The sequence below is a fragment of the Sander vitreus genome, chromosome 6 (genome assembly GCF_031162955.1).
Source record: "Sander vitreus isolate 19-12246 chromosome 6, sanVit1, whole genome shotgun sequence".
Classification (NCBI taxonomy): domain Eukaryota; kingdom Metazoa; phylum Chordata; class Actinopteri; order Perciformes; family Percidae; genus Sander; species Sander vitreus.
In genome coordinates, this window is record NC_135860.1 from 29,872,328 (window position 1) to 29,883,601 (window position 11,274).

The 11,274-nt window shown below is 40.7% G+C and overlaps 1 non-coding gene across 1 annotated transcript; it reads left to right on the plus strand.

The window, feature by feature from the left end:
• The first annotated feature begins 9,864 nt into the window (after positions 1 to 9,864).
• Positions 9,865 to 9,967, plus strand: LOC144520139 (U6 spliceosomal RNA). Its single transcript, XR_013502187.1, has one exon. It is a non-coding gene; the product is annotated as a U6 spliceosomal RNA (small nuclear RNA).
• Positions 9,968 to 11,274: the final 1,307 nt, after the last annotated feature.

The window sequence follows — 11,274 nt, forward strand, 5'->3', positions numbered from 1 at the left end:
ATCAACAATTAGGGGTGAGATAATGGTGGCCGTATATCCAGGGTCAATGATCGTACACTCTCCTCCCAGATCAACCTGGCTTAATAGCCGAGCCCCTCATGCTCCTTCACCGCTGCCAAAACAGCGTCCGTGAAGGCTATAGACGCAGGCGTAGTGTGTTTCTTTAACCACAGCGGTTTGACATTATGAAAAGCAGAGACGCTCTCTTTGGCTCAGAGCGGCAGACAAACGTTTCAGCCAAGAACTGCCTGCCTTTGCCTCATCAGACTGACATAAGTGTGAATCAAGGAGCGCAACACAGAGGCGAGGCAGAGCCGGCTTCCAATATGAGCTATACACAGGAGCATTTTTGATTGACAATTTGATCCTGGAGTTGAAAGCTTGTTTACCATCTACTGTGCACGGTCTCTGGCAGCGCTGAGACATTTATGCTCAATAAAAGAAGTTACAGTAAGGTAGTGGTATTACTGTCAAATGAAGGATACCCCAGTGACTGTGACAGATTTACTGCGCCACACAGTCAGAGAGCTCTATTTTTTATATTTTTCGAACTTGTGGTATTTTGTAAGGGGAATAAAATGCATGATATGGGTTTTGACTAACTGCGATATTGCTTCCAATAATAACTCCCTGTTTTGAGTGATTCGTCTCTGTTCTGCCTCTCTGCTATAAAAAAAAGGCCGTTACAGAAACATGGTCACAGTACGGCCAGTGTATGTCAAAATTAAAGGGGGTGAGCAGTGTAGAAATGAAGAACACCTGAGGTATATTAAGTTTGCAACAGGCTGAACTGTGACCCTCACGTATTGAGCAGCTGGTGTGAAACAAGGGTTAACAACATCTACAACCCCCCAAAAAATCCCCATCTTCACCCCCTCTCCCCAAAAAAGACTGCAGAGGTGGTGGAGCCACGGTCCACATGAGGCGAGGAAAAGGGAACAAGAGGGGGTAAAGAGGACCAGGGGAGGTCCCTGCTCGGTGCTACAATGTAATTAGTGTAAATGTAATCAAACGTGATTTCAGTACTCACAAGTCTTTTAACTCAGGGAGAAAACATACAGGTGAATGCTTCTAAGAAGACTTTGTCTGACATGTGATATCGATTTGCTTGTCTGTCAGTAAAGTGAGTCATTGTTTAACTTCCTCTCCAACACCCAAAGCCGTCTCTCCACGGGATGAGGAATGTTTGGATGTTGAAGGATGAGAGTTCTACTGTTGGTAATAATCCTCCTCGCTGTGTAGGGCTGCACAAACACAATGAATTGAGACATGATGACAGCTCAAATCCACACTGAAAGTAAACCTACTATGGTACTGTTTTGGTCAAAAATTCTAACTATTTACGAGACGATTTTTTAAATGCCTGGAGCAATAGCTGTGGTGGAATGTAACTAAGTACATTTACACAAGTAAAGGCTTCTAATGTACTTGAGTATTACCATTATATGCTACTTACATAATACTACAACTCCACTACAATTTCAAGGGGAAAACTGTACTTTGCACTCCACTACATGCACACTGTATTTCACAGCTTTAGTTCTGAGTGATGATTAATGATTTAAATAACAGTACATAAAGTAGTTAAAATGTGGCTCCAACTTGACCAACCAGTAGAATGTCACTTAATATAACATTCACTGGGACCATTTTTATTTTTGATACGTTGTGGACACCGCTAATATAGTAATACATCTGTTCTTTTGCTTTACTGTAAGTACAATTGTAAAAGCTTGTAATGTAATACATGGTGTTAATGTTGAGTGAATGATCTGAGTACTTCTTCCACCACTGAAGTACAGTGTTTCAGTGGTCATAAACTACAGTGTCTACATATTGCTAATAATGTGTTTATGTACTGTACAACGCCAGGGAGCGTTCAGCATAAACAGACATGTTAACATTAAACAAGGTAATGGTTAACATAATCGTAGTGTCCCACAGAGCAAATCAGTAACAAAAAGGGCATTTTGGGACATTTGTGATATTTGTCTTGGGGCACTTTTGTAAATTCTCAAATACATTGTTACAGTAACACGAACAAAATACATCAATGAGGTTTTGTTCAGTAGCATGTGAGAGGTCACATGGGACGAACAAAACCAACTGACAAGGAGAGACAGTTCTCACCTTGATTTCATCAAACAACAGCCGTTTCAATGAGTAACTACTTTCCATTCACACTCCACCATCAGACAAGCCCGAGTAGAGCCTGAGGCCGTTGTTTATGTCATGCTCAACATGTTCCTTCTTTCGGGAATTGACACATTTTCTTGGGCAGTTTAAGCACTGCAATTTAGGATACGTCTTTATGCAGCTTGGATTTACGGTAGCCTCATAATTGTTTAAATGTGTTTTTTCTCTCCGGAGAGCCCTTCTGGTGGTCAGCTAATTAACTTCCTCAATACACGGTGGTTTAGTTTTTGCCACCCATTTCAGCCTTTTTACATGCACAGGCTTAGCAGCACGGGCAAAGTAGGCTACTTACAAATGAGCGGCACACCACTGGTGTGTGTGTGTGTGTGTGTGTGTGTGTGTGTGTGTGTGTGTGTGTGTGTGCTCTTACTATGAGGAGGATAATAAAACAGCATTTCCTTACTTCAGGGAACGTTCCCTATCTAAGGAGGTGTTAATAAGCACACTTAAAACCTTTAGCACCTTTCCCAAATAATACCAGGCAATCGCTCAGCATTCAGCAGACCTTGCAAAACAGTGTAACCCTTTTTATTTCCTTTTTGTTTGATGCTAAAGAATCGTACCACAAATGTAAAGCGTCACCCTGATGCAGAACAGTTCTAGGTCTTACAGCTGACATGATGACTTGTACAGTAGTGGGTAGTTGCTGTGAACACACGTGTCCATGCTTCAGACCTGTTTGTCTCCTCTCTCTGTGGTGCCAGATGCTGCACTGATGTGTTCTTCCATATGGAACCACTCTGCTAAGCAAACAGAGAGGAGGCTGGATCACCACAGTGGGAAGGGAACCGTCCCTCTGAGTAATAACATCGAAAAGTAGGCTAACCATACGTCAAATATCCCCTAATTTACAACAGTCTCCATCCCTCAAAACCTCCCTCCCTCCATACTTCTCTCGGCTCCTTACCTGCCATAATCCATAACAGGTTCACAACAAGTGCACTATATACAGTATATCCACTATAGTATTGGGCTGGTGTGGTTTTTTTAAAAGGCTTGTGACAGTTTTGTTTGATATACATACATTTTATGTCTTGTGTTTATTTTTTATATTATTTTTGCTTGTTTGTATATATATAATCAATTAGGGTACTTATATTATATAATAATATAATCAGAATGCCACATTTGGTATTACCCAGTATAATGTTGAACCATATAGCATAGAATGAATTAATACAAAGAGATAACAAAAGAGATGCAGAGATGGATAATACCATCATGCACCATCTCTACAGGCAAGGCAAGTTTGTTTGTATAACACCTTTCATCAACAATGCAATTCAAAGTTCTTTACTATTTCAGACAGAAATGCATTAAGAAAGGATATAAAAGAAACACAAGGCAATATGAAAAACAATATAAAAGACACTTCTAAATATAAATTAGAAGATAGATAAATAGCTAGATAGATAGAGAGAGATAGATGGATAAATGATAGATAGATAGGTAGATAGATAGATAGATAGATAGACAGATAGATAGATAGATAGATAGATAGACAGATAGATAGATAGACAGATAGATAGACAGATAGATAGACAGATAGATAGATAGATAGATAGATAGATAGATAGATAGATAGATAGATAGATAGACAGACAGACAGATAGACAGACAGACAGATAGATAGATAGATAGATAGATAGATAGATAGATAGATAGACAGATAGATAGATAGACAGATAGATAGACAGATAGATAGATAGATAGATAGATAGATAGATAGATAGATAGCACTTTATTGTCTGTAGACACGGCAATTTGTCTTGCAATACAAGCGGCAACAATTACAACACAACAACCTAAAGACAAAAATCTAAAAACACATAGGCATCATAAAAACATAAACATAAATAGATAATTAATTAATATATAGATTTTCCAATTAAGAATATCCCTTTAAAACTGGATATTCTAATATAAACTTGATATTCATTCAGGTAGAAGTCATACCACTCTGCGGTCCCTGACCACAGACAAGACTTGAGTCATGACCTTTTAATAAAATAAGCAAATTAAAACATGAGAATATGAATGTAAGATATGAATACATAGTCTGAATACAAGACTTCATCAAATGTAAAGGCAAACAGAAGAATTTTAATTAAAGAATAATCCACAAGACAATTCAATTCAATATGGAGAGAGTAATTGATGCTGTCACGTGGGAACTAACTGATGTATGACAGAAGGCGTTTGACCGTTACCTCATTTACAGTTTGTTTTCTATTGCTAAACGGCACTGGTCACAACTGAAGCCACATGTGCAAACTCTAACCACAGTCTGCACTACCAACAGTCACCTTAGCTAAACAGTTCCCATCACCTGCAAAACTCATTCCAAGCAACACAACTCTTCACACACGTCTCAAAACAGGCTCAGTGCAGCCAAACACTCAGAACAATCCTCATTGAGATAACACACACTGTCACTCAGAACACACTGAGAGTAAAAACACTGGCATCAAACAACAATACACAAATTACAAGCTTTCTCATCTTTACAGTTTGAACAATTGAAGTGACTAGAAAATATATAGATTGTATGTAATATACCAATTTTTATGTAAGGTAAACAAGAAGGAATGAAAATCAGCAGATTGCTTCAATATAGTATTTTGTCTCCAGCATTATGCAAGCAAGTTTTCTTCATCACACTGGATGTCTGCATCATCTCTAAATACTAATTAATGTGGTGTTTCCATTGCTTTCACCTCCATTACTTTCTGAAAAACAGTAAGAACGCAGTTTTACTATAGTAAAGATATAATGTTTTTCACTTCTTTTTTTATAGCTGTGTTATAACCTCAGACATCTTACCTGGACATATTGGTATCTTTGCTCTTTTACCTGTTTCTCTCAAACGGTACAATGTATAACTGTTTCTTTCTTATTTGGTGTTTGTATACAAAAAAGGCTTTCTGAGCTTTCTCTGTATAAATACCGTATATGTTCACTTACTAGTCTAAAACATGACACCTGCTTAGGCTTTCAGCTAAAATTGCAATCAGCAGTGTTTGGTAGGCACCAGACTGAAATCTATTCTGTTTTGAATGTGTGGTTAATAGTTTTGACAGCAGTGTGTTAGCATTTGAACAAAGTGCTGTGAATCCACAGTGTTGTGCAGGTTGTGGTTAAAGCCATGGGATACGTGTGTAGTTTTGAAAACTGTGTTCAAGCAATGAAAAACAAACTAGAGTTTGGTCCACATGAACTGCTGCTGTGCAAACTGTAGTTAAGAGTTTTGCACGTTACTGCGGTTGTGCCCACTGTCGTTTAGCAATCGAAAAAAATAATAATAATATAATAATATAAGTAATAATTCAACAATCATTTATAGTAGTTTTTTGTGTCAAGATGTCTGTATCACACCTAAATATGGTCATAAATAATAATACAAAGCCCAACAAAAGTCTCTGGAAAACTTCCAGAAAGATTCTGCTGCCATCCACACTTAATGTTGGGCCTGTGCAATCAAGATTGGGAACATATCATGGCCATTTGAAAGTATGATCTAAAGCCACGATAGTACATAGGAATAGAGCTTTGATTTTCTGCCCGAGCCGGGCTGTAATTTCTCGGTGGTCAGGTTGGGTTGTTGCAAATTGCCTGGTGTTTTTGTTTTGTTTTGATATCTATTCTGACACGCATGGACAAAAAAGCAGTGGAAAATATGGGTTTTTAATCATGCCAAAACAGCTGCCAGGGCTCCGGTTGGGTTTGGACAGAATTTTTAGGCCCAATCATAGCTCATAGGAACAGCTCATTAAGCTAACAGGTTGAGAATCCATTATCTGGGCACCATGAATGTCTGTAGCAAATTTTATCAAATATATCAATATATATTCAATGAATAGGTATTACAGTAACCTGCTGGTGGCAGTGGAGGAAAAGTCAGGAATTAGGATTCATTAGGATTCATCCTCTGGGGACCATAAATATATTGAGGGTAATCAAACAAGACTTTGTTTGTTGAGTTGTTTCAGTCTCGAGCAAAGTGGTAGATGCACCCGCCGACATTGACCATTAAGTCATGCGACTAGCATGGCTAAAAACGACAACATTGAGTGGACACAAACCATGGTCTCAGGTGTCAAAGTGACACACTTAGTCCGCCATCCACCCCATCCTCCAACAACAACGTCATGGGGGTTCTACCTTTGCCTCGACAGAAGGACGGTCAATACATACAGTAGGTTGGCTTAACCTTCTTGAACAGGATGAGGTTTTTCTGATGAGGACCGACTCATTTTTGTCCAGGTATTTACAGGGTTGCATAAGCCTAAAGTGCATGGGCTTTGTCTCACCTCACAGTCGAACATGTAATCCTTCAACTAAGGTTAAAACCTAAAAATCCCCAGCTTTGATATTTTCACATGACATACACACACACACACAGACACACACACACATACACACACACACACACACACACGTCTACCATGCAAATGATGATACAGTAAAACAAACTCAATTCCTGTGACGGCAGATCTTTGATCAGAGGATTGGTGTGTGTGTGTGTGTGTGTGTGTGTGTGTGTGTGTGTGTGTGTGTGTGTGTGTGTCTGTCCTGTGGTCCCCTGGTTTGAAAATGAGACGGCTTCATATCAACACACACACACACCACTGCACTCCTCGCCAATCGTCCCCCTATCCGCCTATATTACAAAATATGATTTATAGCCCCTAAATACAGCCATGAGTTGCTTTAATAAGTCAGGGAGCTTATAAAGAGGGGCATGTGATTAAGAGCAGATCCCTGATCCGTTTGGGTCAATGAGGAGCATATAATATGGTTTGGGAGGCGGGGAGCGGGGGGTGGGGAGACAGGACAGATGTCAGAGGTCTTGAAGGTATGGCCCTGGGATCTTATGGGCTGTTGGACACAATCCAGCCAGCGCTCTGGGTTTCTGAGCTTTGCAATCATCCTCCTTTGTGGGAGAAGATATTGCAAAATAGAAAAGGAATTCTCCTTTTTAATCTCTGTTGTACAATTAGAGTGGTGGTATTTATCTCCTGGTGTAATGAACAGAGACGTAGAATAATGTGCAGGGTTAGAGATTTCAACTAGACCGCTGAGAAATAACTGAAGCCTCTCGGCCCCTCCTGACTGAGCTCTTTAAAAACTCAGGTTGTTTTACTCTTAAACAATTACAAACGCACCGCGTGATATGATCCAGGCTACGCTTGCACTAATTGTGGCATTTTAGTCAAAGGGTGGGGTCTCTGGGATCCTCTGTGAGGCTAGAAGCACGCACACAAACACACACACACACACACACACACACACATGTATGCGTCTATCCCTCCCTCTGCTCTGTATCTACGGGGAACAGGGTCAAGTTCTGGCTTCAGTCACAGAGCTTGGCCAAAACTAAGGACAGTGACCAACCTGTGCTGCCTGTGTTGTATGTAGACAAACACAAGTACAGATCTGAGGGCTTGATCTTCGGCAGTCAGTCACGCCCTAAGTAAGGAATGGGCTATAAAAGGTCCACCATTGAGAGAATGGGAGGGTATGCAGCAGCCTCTAATTGGATCTGGTAGACCTGCAACATTTTCTGAAGGACTAGCTCTTTACGTTTACATAACACTTAACAAACTTATATTCAACTACATTATACTGTTAAAATTCCTGCATTGTGGTCAATTAGTATGTCTGTATGACTGCACATTAGGCCAACATCATTCTCTGAGGTAAAACCTGGCGCCTATACACCAGTGCCTTAACGACCGGTATCTACCGGACTGAATAGGAACACAGATTCCGGTGCCTCATTTTGGTGCCACTTAAATGCCTGTACTGCTCTCTGATGCTCCGAAACGGACGAGGCAACAGAAACATTGCAGCATGTGACGCTTGTTAACATGAACATTACACTTACACAGCAGGTAACGTTAACGTTAGCCAACCATTAGCTAGTAACTGGGTTAAACTCGGTTAAAATGCTGACAGCAAAACGGTGTAAAGTGTGACTATATTTCATTGTAACAGTCTGCAGTTAAAGACACAAACTAGCTGCACTATATGGCCACTGCCTGCCGTTGTCGGAAAAACAACACAGACGGGACAAGGGTGAATTTACTTGAAACTGGTAGGCCTCGTGGTGCATTCAAAGGTATTGTAAAACACCCATTTCCCATCTAGTGGTTGTTTTTGTCGTTTACGAGCGATTTACTGGTGAAATAAATACATTTTTAATAAATCATTTAAGCCTTAGCGATAAACAAGCCGTTCTTTAATGTCGCCTAATGTGGTTTTGTGATCCTTTTTTAAAAATATTTTTTTAAAGTATCGGTTCAGGCATCGTTTAGGCACGGCACTGTTTTAAAAGTATTGTTTGAGCACTAGCATCGGAAAAAATCCAAACAATACCCGACCCTACCGAGGGTTTGGTCGAAGATTGTGGTGCGTTATTCTAGTTGCAGCTACTGCCTCAAGTGGGACAGCTAACATTGGCAGGTAGCATCTCTTGTGAATATCGGACAAGCTGCTTAATATAGCTGGTCTGTCAATGACCTCTGGTAGCAATGGGTAGTTCTTCCCCATCAGCTATCTAGTGGAGCTTTACCACAGCTCTCAGAAGGTACAGTATGTCAACAGAAGCAGACAAAAAAGAAGCTAATCTAGGAATGCTTCAGCTAATATGTCTACAAACGCATCACCAAGGGACACAACAAATGTGAACCATAACAGTGCCTGAAATGGGCCAGTACTCACCAGTACCGGCACTTCTGATTTTTGTCCACATGAGTGGACACTTACTTCTAATTGTTATTAACAGTATTATTAATAGGCTGATATTTATACCAAAACAGGCTATACAGTGCTAAACATAAGTGAATACACCCATGCTAAAGTTGACTAAAAAGAGGAATAAAAAATCATCTTTTGGAAATTTATCTTAATGCCTAAATTAAAAGAATCAGGAAAAATCCAACCTTTAAGGACATTGTAATCGGTATCGTAAATAAATAAATGTTCTTTCTTAAAATACAGGGGGCATAAGTAAGTACACCCCTATGTTAAATTCCCATAGAGGCAGGCAGATTTTATTTTTAAAGGTCAGTTATTTCATGATAACCATACCTAGAGATTGGCATGATTTTATTTCAGTTAGCCTAATAGCTGGTTTGATTTGCATTGAGAGATGATCTTATGGAAAGTACCCCATGCCAATCTCTAGGTATGGTGAAGGGGATGTGATGATGTGGGGGGGGGGGGCTATTTTAATTCCAAAGGCCAAGGGAACTTTATCATGATGCATAGTATCCTGGATCCATGAAATAACATAGGGGTGTACTTACTTATGCCCCCTGTATTTTAAGGAAGAAAATGTATTTATTTTACGATACATTATTCATTCACAAAGAAAATTGGTGTCCTTAAAGGTTGGATTTTTCCTCATTTTTTAAATTAAGGCATTAAGATCAATTTCCAAAAGATGATTTGTTAATCCTCTTTTTAGTCAACTTTAGCATGGTTGTATTCACTTATGCTTAGCACTGTATAGCATGATTTATTTGGAGAAACCAAGCAATTCTAAGTAAAATCAAACATTCAGCACCCCCATATAAATCGAATGGAATGATCCTTTGTTTCATAACCACATTTTCAGACACTGTGACTGTGAGATTAGTAGTCAAATCAGGCTCCGCTTGCTGCTTGCTCAGGCAGTACATATGAAAAATTAGAATGGATACAGAGAAGATTAGCATGGCCCCTGCGATAGGATTACACGCACATTCGTGAATCAGGCTCCTTAGATCGATGGAATAGTCGACCTACAAGATATAGTATGAATAAAGGGAGTAAATATATCCAAAACACATGTAATGACCGTGCCATGCAACTGCTGAATTAGGGTACTTGTTAGTGAGGACTAGTGTAGGACTGTATTTAAAGCTGATTCTGGTTTCCAACTTCAATAATGTAGCTAAATACAAACGTGAGCAAGGACTTCCAACAATCAGCATTATAAATCACAGCCACGTGCAAACTAGCTAACAGGTGAATAACACAAACATCGAAATCACCAGCTAACTGACTTTAAATTTGCAAGAACTACAGACAATACAACAACATGCTCAAATGAGCTGACAACATAAGTTATGGGACTTACAGTTCTCAAAGACGCACACACAAGAGCTCAACAGATTATCCTCTGGACGCACACAGTCTCTAGTTTCCTTCTCTCACTTTTTTTCTCCATGTGGCGCGCGCGCCCGCTCGCGGTGTTATGCGCGTGTCCGCGCTATCCTCCAACATGCACTCACAATCACTCCTGATAGACGGCCTTTTGTACAGCCACTCCCAAATAGCGGAAGCTATTTGAACCTACGAAAGGCTATCCACTGTAGGTGGCGTTGGGTTGGTCCTCATCATCTGGTATAGCGGGGAGGACAATCAGCTGGGCCACGGGCCTGGTGTAGATCTTATCCTTTATCTTCACATCAGCAGACCTCACATGACCATCTCCACTGGTGTGCACCTTGACCACTCATCCGATAGGCCAGAGTGCCCTCGGTAGCTGGGGATCTACCTCGGTAGATCCTCGGTGAGGTTGTCCCTGACGGCGTGCCACTTCTGGCGGGTTTGCAGGCTGGGTAGATAGTGCCTAATAAAGCTTGACCAGAAGTGATCTGTCAAGATCTGAGAGTGTCTCCACCTGCGTCGGCTGAGGAGCTCTGTATCTGGATATACCACTTGAGGAAGGGATCCGTCAGGCCGCCCCATCAACAGGACACTTGGGGTCGCAGGGTCCAGATCTACAATGTTGGATGATACATAACCCAAGTGTTTGGAATTTAAAATGCCTTCCACTTCTATGAGCACCGTTCTAAGCACCTCTTCAGCCTGTGCCTATGCACCCACAGTGGTGGTGTAGAGTGCCTGTTTGACTGAGCGGATCTCCCTCTCCCAGATGCCTCCAAAATGTGGTGCTACCGGTGGGTTGAAGTTAAAGGCGATCTTCTCCTTGGCAAGGCTCTGCCTTAGCTTGGGGGACAGTGCTGAAAAGGGCTCTCGCAGCTCCTTCTCTCCTCCTCTGAAATTCGTCCCATGTTCTGAAAACAA